The sequence below is a fragment of the Spea bombifrons genome, chromosome 2 (genome assembly GCF_027358695.1).
Source record: "Spea bombifrons isolate aSpeBom1 chromosome 2, aSpeBom1.2.pri, whole genome shotgun sequence".
Lineage (NCBI taxonomy): Eukaryota > Metazoa > Chordata > Amphibia > Anura > Pelobatidae > Spea > Spea bombifrons.
This window is the reverse complement of record NC_071088.1, coordinates 99,471,367-99,489,121: the sequence shown is the minus strand read 5'-3', so window position 1 is coordinate 99,489,121 and position 17,755 is coordinate 99,471,367. Positions and strand designations below refer to the sequence as shown.

Below are 17,755 nucleotides of genomic sequence, written 5' to 3'. Positions count from 1 at the left end.
TCATCACACTCATTCACACTCATTCACACTTTACTTCAATTCAATATTCTCACTACCATCTCTTCCCCTACCTTATCACTATGTACCCCCACTCCCTCCCTTATCACTTTCTACCCTAATCCCTCCCTTATCACTTTCTACCTCTTCTAGAATTTTAGTGGATTGTAGATATTTATTTATTAAGTCTCATTTATGTCTATTATCTGACATTATTAAGATTATATAGATCCACATAAAATCAGATGTCCACGAATGACGCTTTTAAATGTTCACCAAGTATTTATGTATGTTGTATCACAAGGTTTATTTTCATCAAAAAATTAATTATTTCTAATTCCTCATTATATATTTCATCCTTCAATACATTTTTATTTAATCTCCAGGAAGGTCTTATCATGTTATTAGTTACCTTTAATTCTAACATAATTGAGATATAAACATAATATATACTATAGCGATGCACGTGCCGCACCACCCACCTTACTTGTGACACGTGCAAGCCTTAAATATAACAATTGTAAACCAAATCTAAAGGCTACAAATCGTAACCCTAAATTGTAAACAACGACTGAAACTACCGCCCCGGCTGGCACAGGCGTAAAACCGTAAAAACCGTAGAGACCACCGGTGTCCCCTGCACGGCAGCCATTGTCACGGCTAGGATTCACCAAGGCACAAGCCCAAGGAGTGTCCTGCACTTAGGCCGAGGGCCTGTGTACCACGGGTCAAACCACACCTAAGGTGGTTAACCGTTGCTCTATGCCAGCTTGATAACCAACCGCCAAGGAACAAAAAAGAGGGGTGGGAGGGAGGGAAAGCTTTCCGGGTCAATTGAAAAAGTGACCTAAACAGGGTGGGCTCCCATATATATAGCGACACCCACCCCTAAGCACAGTAGGATGATGTCCACCTATCATTGTCAGCTCAGGGCCGTCAATCAACATTGACTGACAGCCCCCCGAGCATGACTCAGCAGATTTTTCTGCAAAACAGGAAAACGGGAGGGGGAGAGGGCTGCCTGACGTCCCCTCAGTCATGCGCCCCTCTTGCTCCTGTTTTTTATTAGGGGCAAATTTGTTTTTGGACTTTCTTTACATTTTGGTGGAACTGGATGGTTCCTCTGATGCATAATTATTTTTAAATGTTACTAATTTTTTTAGCTTTTTTTCATTTTTTTTTTTTTATTATTTATTAAATGTTTTACCAATCACATTGTGATTAGAAAGCTGGCTCCATTGACTTGCATGGTTGAATGCAGTAACTGTATTGAACCTGCAAGTGGTAAACTACCTGCAAGTAGTAAACTTTTCCAACTTTGTCATAAGGACGCGCCGCCATCTTGTGAGTGGTAAAATCACTCTCCGGAAGCACCAATGTGATTGGACCTACCCATACTCCAACCGGGTACACCCTCCAGAGGCTGCTTCCTTTTCCCCATAGCTACCAGGAATACAAGACTTCAATCGTGAGGTGGAGCTAGCGCCGATGACAGCAAGAAACACCGCTCCTCATGAAGGAATATATATCCTTCCTTCTAGGCTAATTTTCTTGCCCTGTACAATGAAATGCTACCACGCATAGCTTGTCTTTTCCCTGTAAACCTATAACATAAGTACATACCCTTTGCACTCATTTAGTTTCCGGAATAAAGTGCGTATGTTTTTGGACTATTAAATCACATTTATATAACACACGCAGGTTCCGCAGCTCTGTTATTGACTTAAGCGTCTTAAGAGGAAAACTAGTCACACTATTCTGTAGAAGACACACACACAACCTTAAACAGAAAGATAACACTGCCCTTGGTCTTAACCTACTTTATTCAAACTACAACTTACAACTTATAACTAACAATACTATTACTAATAATACTCCTATGAGTCCAACTTGAGAAACAATACATCTTGGTTATCTCTAAATCCATTAGGTTTTGTGTATTAGGACAGCATGCCGATTCATGCACATACTTTCTATTGCCTTATGTAAGTGGAGCCGTCCTATTTTTACACTATCCTGCCAAAAGCTGGAAAAGAAGAAATGTCAAAATGGCACATCTTGCTTTGACTTTGTCACGTCAGTATTTTGTCACTGGACACAAAGGCTTTTCTTACATTTACCATTAGCCAAAAAACATTACATAGGGGTTTCATATGCAATACATGAATATAAGAGAGAGAGGTTACACATACCCATCGTCTAAAACGGCCGTCTGCATATTCTTTGAGGGAAAACAGAGCGTCATCGCGGCATATTTCCCTCAGATCACTTCCCTAGGAATGGGAAAATATATGAAGAATTCATAGTTATGGAGAGGCTAAAACAAACTTTAAATAACCTTGTTTCTTCAGTAGCATTTAGTATTAGTAGTATTTGACCCATACATCTAAGAGAACCGCAAGTTCTAATTATCTTCATTATTTATCTTAACGATACTGATTTGGTTTAAAACCGTCTGTAAAAGTTGTATATTTATACAATAGCTACTAAAAGTTTAATGCAGGTCATAAAATGGGTTTGTTTTAAAATATAAACAACTCCTCTTTTTACTAAAGTTCTATTTGCCATGCAACATTTTTTGCAGGTGGATGTATTGAGATTATTTAGAACATGGATATACACCAGTTTAACATGAGGATTTCCTTTAAAAAGACATTTTAGTTACATACTGGTTTCTTAATCAGGAATCTGGCTGGTATCCTCTGCAGTATTGCTGGATCAATGTCCTGAGGTCAGTTAGTGGCCCCCATGATAATAACCTATGAAAATACAACAAAAGTGAAACATAAGAAATACTATATGGTAGGAAAAATGTGTTGAAAAAATATGATAAATCTAGAATGAATGATGTGTGGTTTCTTCTCCAATTGTAATCCCAGAGCCTCAAAAATCCTTTAGGAACTACACTCATTCTGTATAGCTGTATTTTTAAAGTGTTGGATACACATCTTATCTGTGTGTTCTCTAGCTTAAAATCCTAAACAATGTACTCTAGTTTAGAAGATTTGCTTATAAAAAATATTAAGGTAATGCCAACGAGATATTACCTGACAATTGTGGCCTGTCTCCAGCCCGTCCCAAAGGCTTAGGAACAGGGCTTTGACCATGGCTGTCACTTCATGGTACACTCATGGAACGACTTCGAAGGAAAGAGTCTGTGTGGAGAGAAAGAAAAAGTCAAGCATGATGAATGTACAAAGACTCATTAATGCCCATTGATTGGGCACCAGTTGTCTAATATCACATTGAAGTCTAATGCATACACCATTTGGCATGGCTAGAGATTGGTGACTTCCAAGAGCAATTTACCAATTTCATCGATGAAAATGATAGTTGGCTGGAGCTTCACAGCCAAAGAGAAAACAGCTGCTAGTTTCTCAGGCTCTCCATACCACTTGTTGGTCAGGGTGGATAGCTGGAGATTAATGAACCGGCATCCGGCTTCTTTGGCTGTGGCTTTGGCAATAAGAGTCTTTCCATAACCTGAAGGTCCATAAAGAAGGACACCTGTATAAAAAACAGTGCATGATTTTATTTATACAATAGAAGTTCCTTTAGTAATTAAACAATATTAAAATAATATATTTAAAGACTCCAGTAATTTAATCTGTTTAAAAATATAAAGGGTACCAAGTGAAGCACATCTCTGCATATTGCAGTCTGAAGTAAGAGCTTCTAATAGTTAATTATATAAGTTTGAAAGAAAGCATTACAAAGAAATAATCCCCCCCCCCAATACATCCTTCTGGTGTTTTGTTTAGCAAGAATGTATAACCTTTTAAATATTTGACAGTATTTATTGGAGGTGCATACTATTACAGAAATAAATGATACCGCAGCAATCTTATGCCAAGCGAAAAAGTCAAAATGTATTGTAACATAATATAACAGGGACAAAAAAAAGAACTGGCACCACTCAAAGTCACTCTGCAGATTACCCTACCACGCCAAAACATTGTTGATCTCAGTAACACTGTCTACTTCTCTGCAACATTTACCTGAGTGACTCGTAAGTTTTGTCTTTACTCCCGCAGTACCAAGTCCTTTTTATATTATGTTAAAGTAGATTTCTACTTTTTTTACTTGGTATCAGGTTTTATAGTTTACTCTTATATTTTGCACCTCCGACAAATACATTTTCTGCTACCTGTTACGCACAGGTTGGGAGTTTTTGTACCTCATTTACTTATTTCTGTGCTTTTTTGTGTCTTTTGTTTGCCACCTCTCATAACTGCACAGTTATCTAGATATAATTATACAGCCTAACTGCAAAGAAACCTGCCCAGATAGAGATACCATAATGTTAACTCCCTTGCAGTGAGCGCAAACAGCACAATCAGCTACAGGTAAAAAGAAATACAGATAAAATGTACTTTCAATTTACTGGTGAATAGAGCAGGTTGTGTCTATAACTCAACCAAGTCTAAGGATATCCTGACGGTAACTGCCTGAGGGCCAGAATTGGACAGCCTTGTGGCTCACCAAATTGCTTCCATATAGATAATCTTTGTACATATAAAATAAGTCATGAATGGAGCACCTTAAGCCTTAATAAGTGAAACAGATTCAACCCAAAGAGTCCCGCATACACTGTTTGAGTAATACCTTTAGGAGGCTGCATCAGCCTGGATTTTGTTAACAGGTGACTCTTTCTTATAGGGAGGATGACACTGGTTATTATGGCATGGATGACCTTGTCAAGACCTGCGATGTCATTCCAGGTCACCTACAGGGAACAAACACAATTGTAAAACTGCTTCTTTAATACAACCTTAGAAATATTAGACAAAGCAAAAAGGAATAGCACTATAAAGTAATGCGGTTTAAAAGGATATATATACAGGTTTCTTCACTGTCCTGGTCCTTCCTTCCCTAGTTTACTTCTTTCCATGTAACCTTTTCCCTTACCTCCATGCTGAGTGGGTACACTAACTGTGCGGCGATGAACATTTCGTATTGCGTCAGACTAACAGTTTTTCCTCCAATCTGACTCATCAGTTCTTTAGCCTACAAAATACCAAAAGAATAAAAATAAGTTTACCGTATTTTAAAATGATTAACTAAGGATCCCACATCTCAGGCAGTGCTATTAAAACCCTTTCCCATGTGAGGTCCACCTGGTGAGATTCATGGATGATCACTGCACATAGGTTTGTAAATACTGATATCTGTACATCCCGTTTACAATCACAGGATTTTATCTTTTAGGGAGCATTGTTACCCCTTCTTTCTATAGACTTTACTAGTATTCTCTATTGTTAAAGTTATTAAGAAAAAAGTTCCATACCTCTATCTGAGGTTCATCTTCTGGTTCCTGTTTTCTGGTTGATTTGAAGGCATGTATCATCCATTTGACGGTGTAATAACTGGCTGCGCCCAATACCGTCAGTTTGACAATATTGCCGAAAACATGATTCCCAACCAGATAACGAGAAAAGACATCCATAGAAAACAGGTTCTAAAGATAAATAAAAATACATTAATACATAAGAACCTTTTTTGGCAACTGCTACTTTAGATTTTCAAATAAATAAAACATCACATTTGCCCACTTTACATATTTCCATATATGGTAATATTGTTGTGGCTCGTGGTACAACGGTCATATAACATAATCATTATGACTTGAAATTTACCTGCTTTGTGTGTTCACAGCTTACCGATTTTTAAACCACAATAGAGACGCAAACTAGTAGGTTTAAGAAAGTGACCAAGCACATCATATCGTCGGCATATATGGCCAATTTGTGTTCCGTATCCTCAGTGGCGACCCTAGAAACAATATATAGGGAGGGCACACAAGATGCCACAGTCAAACTGGGGGGGGGGCATTAATAATTTCCACCATTAAATCATACCACTGAAAAAACATACCGTATTTGCTCGATTATAAGACGACCCTGATTATAAGACGACCCCCCAAAATCTGAATATTAACTTAGGAAAAAAAGAAAAAGCCTGAATATAAGACGACCCTAAAGGAAAAAAGTTTTACCAGTAAATGTTAATTCATGTAAACTATTTTTTTTAATAAAAGCTATGATTGAGAAAAATATTTTTTTTTTCTTTTTATTTCTTGTATTTTCCAACCTGTCCCCCAGTTACGCACATCTGCCCCCAGGCTTGCCACACCAATATGGCACTGTGGCCCATGATATGCCTTTTAACCCTCTATATGCCACTGTGCCCCATGGTATGCCTTTTGACCCCCTATGTGCCACTCTGCCTCCAGAAATGCCTTATACCCCTATATCCCATTCTGGCATTTAGGGGGTTAAAATGCATATTATGGGGCAGAGTGGCATATAGGGAGGTATAAGGCATTCCAGGAGGCAGAGTGGCATTAAGGGAGTTAAAAGGCATTATATAGAGCACTCTGCCTCCAGAAATGCCTTATACCCCTATATGCCACTCTGGCATTTAGGGGGTTAAAAGGCATATTATGGGGCAGAGTGGCATATAGGGAGGTATAAGGCATTTCAGGAGGCAGAGTGCACTATTAAATGCCCCCTTAACGCCACTCTGCCTCCTGAAATGCCTTATACCTCCCTATATGCCACTCTGCCCCATAATATGCCTTTTAACCCCCTAAGTGCCAGAGTGGCATATAGGGGTGTAAGGCATTCCAGAAATGCCCTACACACACACACACACACACACACACACTTTTACTTACTTACTTACCGGTGCTTCCAATTTCCTGCTGTATTGCCGGGGCAGCGGGTTGACGTCTCATTCCGCGGCAGCCGGAAGGAGGTGGAGTTGGCAGCGGGGGTTTGTATGCGTCCGTCGCAAATACCTTCCCCGGCTGTCAGAGATCAGGAACTCTGGAACTCTGATGTCTGACAGTCGGGGAAGGTATTTGCGACGGACGCATACAAACCCCCGCTGCCAACTTCACCTCCGGAAGCACCGGTAAGTGTGTGGGGAGGGGGGGGGCGACGACAGGAGGATCCAGGTCCCCTGCAGCGGTGCGGGGGATCTGGATCTTAGTCTCCTAATCAGACCTCTATTTGAGGTCTGATTAGAAGACGACCCCGATTATAAGACGAGGGGTATTTTTCAGAGCATTTGCTCTGAAAAAAACCTTGTCTTATAATCGAGCAAATACGGTATATAATGTGCTATGGAATGATACTTTTGTTATTGGACAGTACAATACTTCATCATTCAACATGGGAAGCCTGAAGCCACAATTTAGTATGACTTATCCTTGAAATCCTTAAAACAACACAATACCTTAACTTTTCCACTACATGATTTCAGGGCCTAGTATTAGACCCTGCTGCCGATATATATAAATATTAGATCCTGCTGCTGATATATATATATATATATATATATATATATATATATATATTAGCCCCTGCTGCCCAAATATATTAATATTAGCCCCAGTTGCCGAAATATATATTAATATTAGTCCCTGCTGCCGATATATATATATATATATATATATATATATATATATATATATATATATATATAAATATATATATATATATATAAAAATATTAGACCCTGCTGCCGATAGCAGGTATAGATCAACACATCAACACACAAACCCAGCTTTGCATGTATAGATCAATTGAAATACACTTGTGATCTCAACACTGAAGGTATATATTTAAAATAAACATTATCAGACATACAAATCCTGTATTTGCAGGTATACAATAATAGTATATGAAATGTAGCATTGCAGGTATAGATCAAATAAATACATGGAAACAGTATTGCAGGTATTAATCAACTGAGCAAAAGGTACAAACCTTGTGTTTGCAGGCACAGATCAATTGGAATTCACATAAAAACACTGCATTAAAGGTATATTTAAAACCCCCTAAATTACAGGCATAGATCACAGGTTGCACACCCCAAAGCCAGTCCTGGCTTCCACACTGCCTACATAGAACCTGGCCAGCACCCAGATAACACACATAAGATTTGCCATCTTTGTCCCCAAATAGCCCAGCGCAAGTCAACTTTGTCCCCAAACAGCCTGGCCTGTGCCATCTTTGTCCCATATATACCCTGCCTGTGCCATTTTGGTCCCCAAGGCTCAAACATCCTGCTAATGCCATCTTTGCCCTTCCACAATTATACATCTATGATACACACAAACATATTAACTCATGCTCTCCCTCATTCAGACAATTCATCCACACATTAACTCATGCTCTCCCTCATTCAGACAATTCATCCACATATTAACTCATGCTCTCCCTCATTCAGACATTTCATCCACATATTAACTCATGCTCTCCCTCATTCAGACAATTCATCCACATATTAACGCATGCTCTCCCTCATTCAGACCATTCATCCACACATTAACTCATGCTCTCCCTCATTCAGACAATTCATCCACACATTAACTCATGCTCTCCCTCATTCAGACAATTCATCCACACATTAACTCATGTTCTCCCTCATTCAGACAATTCATCTACCCCTTCTCCCTCCCTTTTCACTTTCTAACCCCTCTCACTCCTCTTGACTGCTTAAGCCCAGCTGCTCCTATGGACCGACTCCAACACCTTCACCCACCCACCATAAATAAAGACATGATAAATAACGACATGACTCACTGGTGTGGGTAGGGGCAATGGCCACAGCTTTATTAACAGTTCCCCCATAAACACATAACATTGCCAACCAATAACAACCCGCCAGCTGCTAGGCCTCTCGATGACAAACCACGAGATACCTCCCCAAGCCCATTCGGACGCAGCTTCCAGATGCCACCACTTCCATGCTGACCAAAAGGGGGGGGAATCTTCCGTGCTGTGACTACAAAAGAACCACAAAGAAACAGAAACAAACACATGCACAATGAAAAGTACCGCACAGTAAAATAGGGAGGGAGGGTGGGACAATGCCTGACCTTAGGCTCCAGGCAGGAAAAGAGGTAGGAGTGCATTTGTCCTGCACTTTTACACCCTAGCATGCAACAATGTTGCGCCCCACTAACCAATGAGGGCTAAAGCTAACCTGACCCCCCAATGACCTGACCTGGGCCAGCAGTCATATTCCCCCTTTCCTTATATTCCAGGAGGGCCCTTTCCCTACTCACTATCTACCCTCTCCCCCTTTGTAGTTCACTCACCGCGGCCGCAGAACGAGGCTTCCGTCTTCCTACTCTGCCGCAGCGCGCGCTGCTTCAATGCGTCATATACCGGCGCTCATCATGAAACACCGGCACCGTGACGGAGGTAGAGGCCTCGTGGAGGAGACTGAGGGGGGCCGAGCGGTTGCTAGGTGCCCCTCTCTCTCCTCCACGTAAAAAAAAAAAGCTTTTGAGGCTGCCCGGGACTTAAAGTCCCATTGCGGGACTGTCCTGGGCAATCTGTTGGGTGGTTCCAAATTTGGCCGGAGGGCAACAGGGGGTGCAAGAAATAACCTAGGGGGGGCAATTGCCCCCCCATGCCCCCCTGTAGCGATGCCACTGAAGCTAAGAATCTCAGCGGAAGTAGTAAGGAAAGCAATCCTCCATTTGTGGATCTGTGATGAATCACCCTCGATTCCCCTACTGCACTCCAAACTTTTATTTGTCATGCAGATGCACTGCCTGGAGGCTAGTCTCAATAAAGAGACTAGATCAAACTCATCTGACTAATCATGTGTCAGTGTACTTTTGTTATTCATAGGTCTATTCCATGATGGTGGGGATTTGGGAGGGGTTTCCGGTGATGTTGACAATGATGGAGACTGTTTGGGAGCAGGGGTTAATACGTTTAATGTTTAATGAGTTCAATACATTTAACTTAGACACTGGGATGTTCATGACAAATTATTTGTTTACTGTATTTATTGTAATTGTGCTATTGATGTGAATGTTCTCTCTTTGCCACTGTCTCATGATCACTACATATATACGGCTTCCAGTTTGTTTGGTGTCTGTGAAGACTCTTGTATTTGTACAGAAAAGGTACTATTTTTCAATTTCAGAGTACATCCAGTGTCTTGATTTGTGGGCCCTGTGTTTTCAAACCGCCAGCAAATATTTTTTCCCAGTCTAGGCATAATATAATCTTTATTTCAAATTGCTCAACATTTATTTCTGTTTGATGGTAGTGAAATAAACTGAACACTTCCTGCAATTTGTCTTCCCATGGCAATAAAAATCATTGTTTGTTAAACGGAATTTCAATATGAAATCTCTAGTTATGGTAATTAAGTTTCACTTTATTCATGTTCTCGGTTTTTCATCATTGTCTTAAAATGTAATGATTATTATTAGCATGTTCTTAGCAAAGAAAGTTGATATTTGTGTGTGTAATATGATTAACACAATACATTACATTGGCAGAATTTTCTCTTAGAAATGCAATACTCTTATAAAATATAAAAATAAAATATATAAAATGCCTCTTTGTGAATCTTAGATAAACATAACTTTTCCTTGATGATACAAAGGAATATAAATTGGTAATTTGAATTTCTATCCACAGAAACAAATGGCTGAACTTTAATTATTGATCTATTATAAAAGTTTTGCTAATGTTTCTCATTACTGTAAACATCTTAAATGAACATGCTGTAAATAATACATGAAAGTTCCATTAAAGTAACATTGAACAATTACAGTCCGGCATAGTGCCAGCAAACTGCTTAATACTGTACAAGTTAATTTTGGGTTTTATATGTAACATTGGAAATATGTTTTTTTCACAAGTTTATATTATTGACAAATATTAACGCAGAAACTCTGCATTAGAAAAAAGAACATTTACCTTATTTACATGAGAAAATTCTGTGTTTAAATATTTTGTAAACAATTGCTAGATTTTGAGCTGTTCATTAACCAATAAAACTTTGCGTAAACATTTCATGAAATCAAAATTTCAGTTTTGCAACTTTAATCCTAAACACAACAATCCCAGTGTGCTGCTCTGGTCCTACTATATAACTAAAGTTGAGTATTGAGGTTTTGTGGTGACCTCCATTGTTCTCTCCCCTACGTAGATGCAGGATGTGGCCACTGGAGACTTAGATGTTTACTTACTAATATTCATTATGAAGGCTCAACATTAACAAGTTGTTTTCAGCTAGAATTACTGAGCTGGCCCTGTATAATGCACAATTTAATGAGCGACAAATCCTAATGATTTAACTTAACATTATACAGGGCCAGCCAATGTCTTCCTGCAGCAGACAGCCATGAGGGTTGGACCCTCATAATGTACAGTGGAATCAAATCATTGAAACCACAAGTCCCCTGTCAACATTTCCTTTAGTTAATAGAGATGATTGTCTGTCTTGAGTGTCGGAAACCCTACAGTCCAGCCCCTCTTATGTTGTCAGTGGGCCATAGGACATATTCTGCAACATAATTAAAATACAGTACAGGTGTAAGGCCTCAAGTTTATTCAGTTTGTCCCAAGCCATCATATGGTAAATTAACAAAGAGGAGAGTTTGCAATGTGCAGCCAGCTCCAACTTTACTATGCAATATACATTATGAAAGGTCAATGCAAGTGGATTTCTTTAAAGTCACACAGTTTAGGCACATAAGAAGGACTTAAGTTCAATAATGTGATTTACATTACAGATATGCACTGTCAATAAAACTGATTTTAATCCTTAATCAAGGCATACATTGTCACAGAGTCTCTCTTTAGGAATTGTTCATTGCTGAGAAAGAATTCTGTAACATGCATTGAGCCGCGATGCTGATTCAGTAGTCTCCATATGGTAGCTTGGGATCTTTTTCAAATAAACAGATCACAAAGTCTCATATAAAGCCTTTATATCACATTCACCTCAAACCCACTCTAAAAATAACTGTCCCTCTGTGATGATTACGCATTTTTGGAATTATATCAAAATAATAGAAAAAACCCAATGGGCCCTTTTTAAAAATATTACAGCTGCCTAGAATTCAGTCTTATTATTGTAGTGGTATTGCTAGACAGAAATCATATATACACTTGCCATCCAACATTTTGCTCATTTGTGTGTGCTACCAACATTTTTAAAGTGTGCGTGGCTTGATTCCTTTTCAGTGATCATAGTAATCTGCAATATATACATTTTAAGATCATTTTTAGTTTCCGTTTTTTGAACTGTCACCCCCTCAAGTGAGTTACAGTACAGTACTGACACCTCAACTCCAATATATTTGATCTCTCTTGTTCAGTGTGTTATTGAATATTCAGTGTAAATATGTGTGTAAATGAAACTTAATGCATATTTGTTAATTTATTTGTGAACATAATTAGGTTTGTAAATCAGGGAAGTCATGCTTGTTAGTGTTTGAGCTAATTTACAGTGATGCTATTCTTGCTACATGAATACCAATTACGCAATGCATACCTTGTTTGACTTATCACACTTTTGTAGCAATTGCCAAGTACGACATTTTTTTTTAGCCCCAGTTACATACTTTAAATGTATTGTCGATTTCTCAATTCCAAAAATGTAGCGAGGATTAGCCAAATTTATACTACCATGATTGCTAACTAATATTCATTCCTGGAAGCTAATCATATGTACTGTGGGCGACACAGTTGGGCCTTTATATTTCCCAAATATCCCTTTTTAGGACACAAAGGATGTATAGAAACAGGAGAACGTTTGTTTATAAATTAAATTCTATAAATGTTATAAATTTTAAATGTCTTAGTTACATATTTAGCTACAGTGGGGCCAAAAAGTATTTAGTCAGCCATCAATTGTGCAAGTTCTCCCACAAGAACACGGACTTTCAACTCCCTCAAAAGGTTTTCTATGGGGTTGAGATCTGGAGACTGGCTAGGCCGCTCCAGGACCTTGAAATGCTTCTTACGAAGCCACTCCTTCGTTGCCCGGGTGGTGTGTTTGGAATCATTGTCATGCTGAAAGACCCAGCCACGTTTCATCTTCAATGCCCTTGCTGATGGAAGGAGGTTTTCACTCAAAATCTCACGATACATGGCCCCATTCATTCTTTCCTTTACACGGATCAGTCGTCCTGGTCCCTTTGCAGAAAAACAGCCCCAAAACATGATGTTTTCACCCCCATGCTTCACCGTAGGTATGGTGTTCTTTGGATGCAACTCAGCATTCTTTCTCCTCCAAACACGACGAGTTGAGTTTCTACCAAAAAGTTCTACCTTGGTTTCATCTGACCATATGACATTCACCCAACCCTCTTCTGGATCATCCAAATGCTCTCTAGCAAACTTTAGATGGGCCCCGACATGTACTGGCTTAAGCAGGGGACACGTCTGGCGCTGCATGATTTGAGTCCCTGGCGGCGTAGTGTGTTACTGATAGTAGCCTTTGTTACTTTGGTCCCAGCTCTCTGCAGGTCATTCACTAGGTCCCCCCGTGTGGTTCTGGGATTTTTGCTCACCGTTCTTGTGATCATTTTGACACCACGGGGTGAGATCTTGTGTGGAGCCCCAGATCGAGGGAGATTATCAGTGGTCCTGTATGTATTCCATTTTCGAATAATTGCTCCCACAGTTGATTTCTTCACACCAAGCTGCTTGCCTATTGCAGATTCAGTCTTCCCAGCCTGGTGCAGGTCTACAATTTTGTTTCTGGTGTCCTTCGACAGCTCTTTGGTCTTGGCCATAGTAGGGTTTGGAGTGTGACTGTTTGAGGTTGTGGACAGGTGTCTTTTATACTGATAACAAGTTCAAACTGGTGCCATTAATACAGGTAACGAGTAGAGGACAGAGGAGACTCTTAAAGAAGATGTTATAGGTCTGTGAGAGCCCGATATCTTGCTTGTTTGTAGGTGATCAAATACTTATTTTACCGAGGAATTTACCAATGAATTCATTAGAAATCCTACAATGTGATTTCCTGTATTCTTTCCCCCTATTATGTCTCTCATAGTGTACCTATGGTGAAAATTACAGGCCTCTCTCATCTTTTTAAGTGGGAGAACTTGCACAATTGGTGGCTGACTAAATAAAGGTCACATAAAAGGTTATGGTTAAGCATCACCCATAGTCCAGAATCAAAATATAAACGGCAATCCTAATCAAACTGAAAGTCCAGGCCACAGGGTCAGGGAAGGCTGAGTTTAGACAAAAGTCCAAGCCAAAACGTTGGGGCATGAAATGTTAAGCCAAGTCTGGAACACCAGACCAATAGGCTCATTACATGAGCAACAGAATGTAACTCACACGGGCATGTGTAAGGAATAAGACACCATGGAAAGAGGTCTCACAACAGCTAGAAAAATGTCTAAGGTGCACCAGGAAATTAGAAAAAGAACCCGGTCACGCCACATGTGGGACAAGGCTGGCTGTGCACCAACAGTTAACATCCTGACAGCAGATCCCGGGGAGCACCCTTAATTGGCTGCATAAGGAGACCAGAGATCTCCCTTGTAACCAGCACATTTGCCACCTGGGGGTCTACACGTCGCTGGTAAACCCTCGCTAGTGCCTTGTCCCCTGCATCTGAAATAGAGCATTAGGAAAAACACATAACTAGTAAATGAAACATGCAAAAGTAAAGGTATACCTCACCAATTTCTTACACGTGTTTCAAAACAGAAATTGTGCACAAGGGGAACGCCCGAGGGAACATGGCACCACATATAGACCTGCTCCCACAATGTGTGCCATGATGTCCTAGGTTCTGTCCTCATGGAATATCAACTCTCAAGCTATTATTTACATAAAAACATACTGGCAACAGTATGGACAGCCAAGGACAAGGACACAAAGTCACCAAAAGGGTTAGATTTCAGATTTTAAATTCATTTTTTTGCAAACCCATCTCATCTTCTACTTCCAGTTTACGATTTTGCACAGAAGTAAGATTTACATTCAGGACAGCATATTAAACTAGGTTATAAATGGCAACTAAGTATTATGTTCTATTTTTTAATATACAGACAGATTATGACTTACTTAGTTTCTACATACGTAGATCTGGACTTAAGTAAATAAATTCTGACGTGTGCAATCAATGTATGGAATTTACAGAACAAACTGGTAACAAAGGGTACAGTATTTAATAAAACATGTCTCCTTACAAGGAGGTTATTATTCAAGAAGGTTGAATAATACTTAACAGCAGCTTATATTATACAGGTGAAGGCGCAGATATCTTTTTATCTTGACTACCTCGATTTGTGTGCTGTGCTGCCAGAGGGTGATGACCCTTATCCTGCACTTAACTTTGTACAATGGACCTGTCGCTGCTTCTGCCTGAGTGGTTCCCTATCCACTGCATATCCTCGCAGCTATATCCTGATACTTTAAATTTTTCTTATATCTGCTACCTTTGCTGGATGAACCCTGCACATAATTCTGTAAGCGCCAGCATTCACACACTGATGTATAACTTGCCTAAAACATTTATCCATCAACTGATTGAGACTGTAATTTTCTTGTCTTGCTGACAGCCTGTTGGATGTCACTGTGTAATGGGACTATCTTGGGTTTACTGCATGCCCTAGGAGCTGTTTTCTGTCTTTCCTTGGCTTTCTGCCAGATGCCAAGCATGTTCTATTATTCCTGCTGTATACTTACAGACGTTTCATTCTGGAATCATATGTTCACAAGACATTTTTAATTAAAAAGGTATAAAGTGTTTCTCTGTATATTACCTATTCTTGTATGTATTGTCTTTAGAAATCGTATTTGCTTTTTTTCTCAGCCTTCTGCATAGTGGGTTATTCAACAACAACTTTGTCTTCACCACTCTGTAATTTCTGCAACAAAGCCTGTAAGCATAATAACTAGGTCCAGTCCTTAACCTAGCTTGTTTTTTTCCATTTGTTGGGGGCTGGAAACAATAAGTCCAGGGAAAAAAGTCCAGCAAAAAGGCAAGGTAAATTTGCCCTAAATACATCTGCCAGGCAACGTGATCAATGTGCACTACTGAACAATATCCAAAATGCTATGTGTGTAAAACCCATAAAGTCGCAGAAAAAGTCATCATAGAAATGCCAGCTGAAGTCATTCTTATTCTAGTCTAGACATCCCAGTAGCTAAATGTACAATAGCTATAAACCACTCAGCTAGTGACCCACAGTCTTTAACCAGACCAACTCAATGTAAATATGATGAGAGGAGGGGGTGGAAAAAAAAAGTAGCTTGAAGAGTCTTTCATAAACATCACTTCTTTTTTTATTTAAAAGTTTTTTATTCAGATCTAGAACACAGCGCACAGAGAAAACACTGTCTGGACAATAGCAATATAATAAAACAAAGTGATTTGCCCCAATATATCTTGTTAGAGCCATACCACATCAAAAAATGGATACAATGTGTAGTTATGAGCCCAAATCTTCATAATTGACACCTCTTAAAAGAGCATGGAAAGCAAACCAACTGTTTGATAGTACCCTGAAAGTATGTGATGTGTAATTATTATAAAAGGTAAGTAATATGATGTATGGTGCGCATAGCCTGAAGACGGGTTGGATAAGATAAAAAAGACACAGATCTGAGAATTTTCTTCCAGAACAAACAACAAAGAAAACATAGCATACTAAGACATAACGAAACATAATGGCTGGGGTAGTTGTGGCTATTGTAAACTAAAGAATATCTATTCTATAGTTTGGGTAATTTAAGGGAGATTACCCTGAGTATTGGTTTGAAGCTCTTTTTTATTATTTACAGCGCTTTAATTTCATTTTTTTGTTATTTTATTGTAAACTAAAGTTGTCATGTTGCATAGCTACTTGTGGGTCTGTTAGCTACTACTACAATGGTCATTTCATTTTTCCTATTAATGAGTAACTAACATTTGCCTCCTACCAGGGATCCCCTCTCTTGAACCAACAAACCTATGCAATGGGGAAGACGTAAGGAGATATTGAGGTTGCTATCTTCTGACATTTTGAATTCCTTTTCTGTGTTTAGCTATACTACTTCAGGTGTCTAGGTGTTTATGTAACTCTTTTCTATCACTAATAAAGATAAGAAAAAAAATACTATGCCTAGCGATGCCAAAACTGAAAGCAATAGAGTACAATCAAGGTCAACAGTGTTGACTCCTATGTTCCAACGGATTGTGAATATTAATTCTCTCTATAGCCATCTCTGTTTATTTATCACAGCCATAAATGTTCTCTGCATGACTGACTTAACTCTTCTGACTGCATTGCTGACTTAGCGTTTTCTAATTCAGTGAGCTCAGTAATGTGAAATTCTTTTCTTTAGTTTAGTTCATTATTACATCTCTTGTAAGATGGTCATTTCAGACTTTTCAATTTTAAGGATTTAAAACGAAACCTTTTGCATTTTATTGTGGTATCGATGATTAAGTTCAACATGTATCTGGTTTTAAGTGTAACACTATAGGGAATGTCACATATGCAAATGACATGCTAATTTTCAAAATAGTAAACCATGATTTTCCTTTTCTTGCTCTCCCAGAATATGCAACATATTTATTATGTTTTTGTTTTGTTTTTATTTCACTTAAGTATTGCTTTCTTGTTATATCTTTGACAGCGGTCATCTGCAGGGTGCAGGGTCTGCCTTATGGCTTCCATCTCCCTAGGCAAATTATGTTGTTTGTGCCCCCTACTGCATGAACATACTAACTAATAAAAGAGAACTGGGCAGCAACACCCCTCACACACATTAAACAGGCATTTGATGCTCTGATGTTAGATATTCATGTGATTAATTTTACACTGGAACCATCTGGATGTATGTATGCTCTACAGCCTAAGATGAATGGTTAGTCTAGTTAGTGGAAGTATAAAGTTATAATACACTTCCTGTACTATGTCTTTCTCTTGTACATGACAGTGCCTCTATATTATACATACCGGGTACCAGGTTAAATG

The 17,755-nt window shown here is 39.0% G+C and overlaps 1 protein-coding gene and 1 pseudogene across 1 annotated transcript in view; one reads left to right on the top strand and one right to left on the bottom strand.

The window, feature by feature from the left end:
• Window positions 1-17,755, top strand: part of GPC6 (glypican 6) — a 245,333-nt gene that overhangs the window by 126,872 nt on the left and 100,706 nt on the right. The gene's annotated exons all lie outside the window — the stretch shown is intronic.
• LOC128475259 (outer mitochondrial transmembrane helix translocase-like) overlaps window positions 1-17,755 on the bottom strand; it is a 43,641-nt pseudogene that overhangs the window by 20,552 nt on the left and 5,334 nt on the right.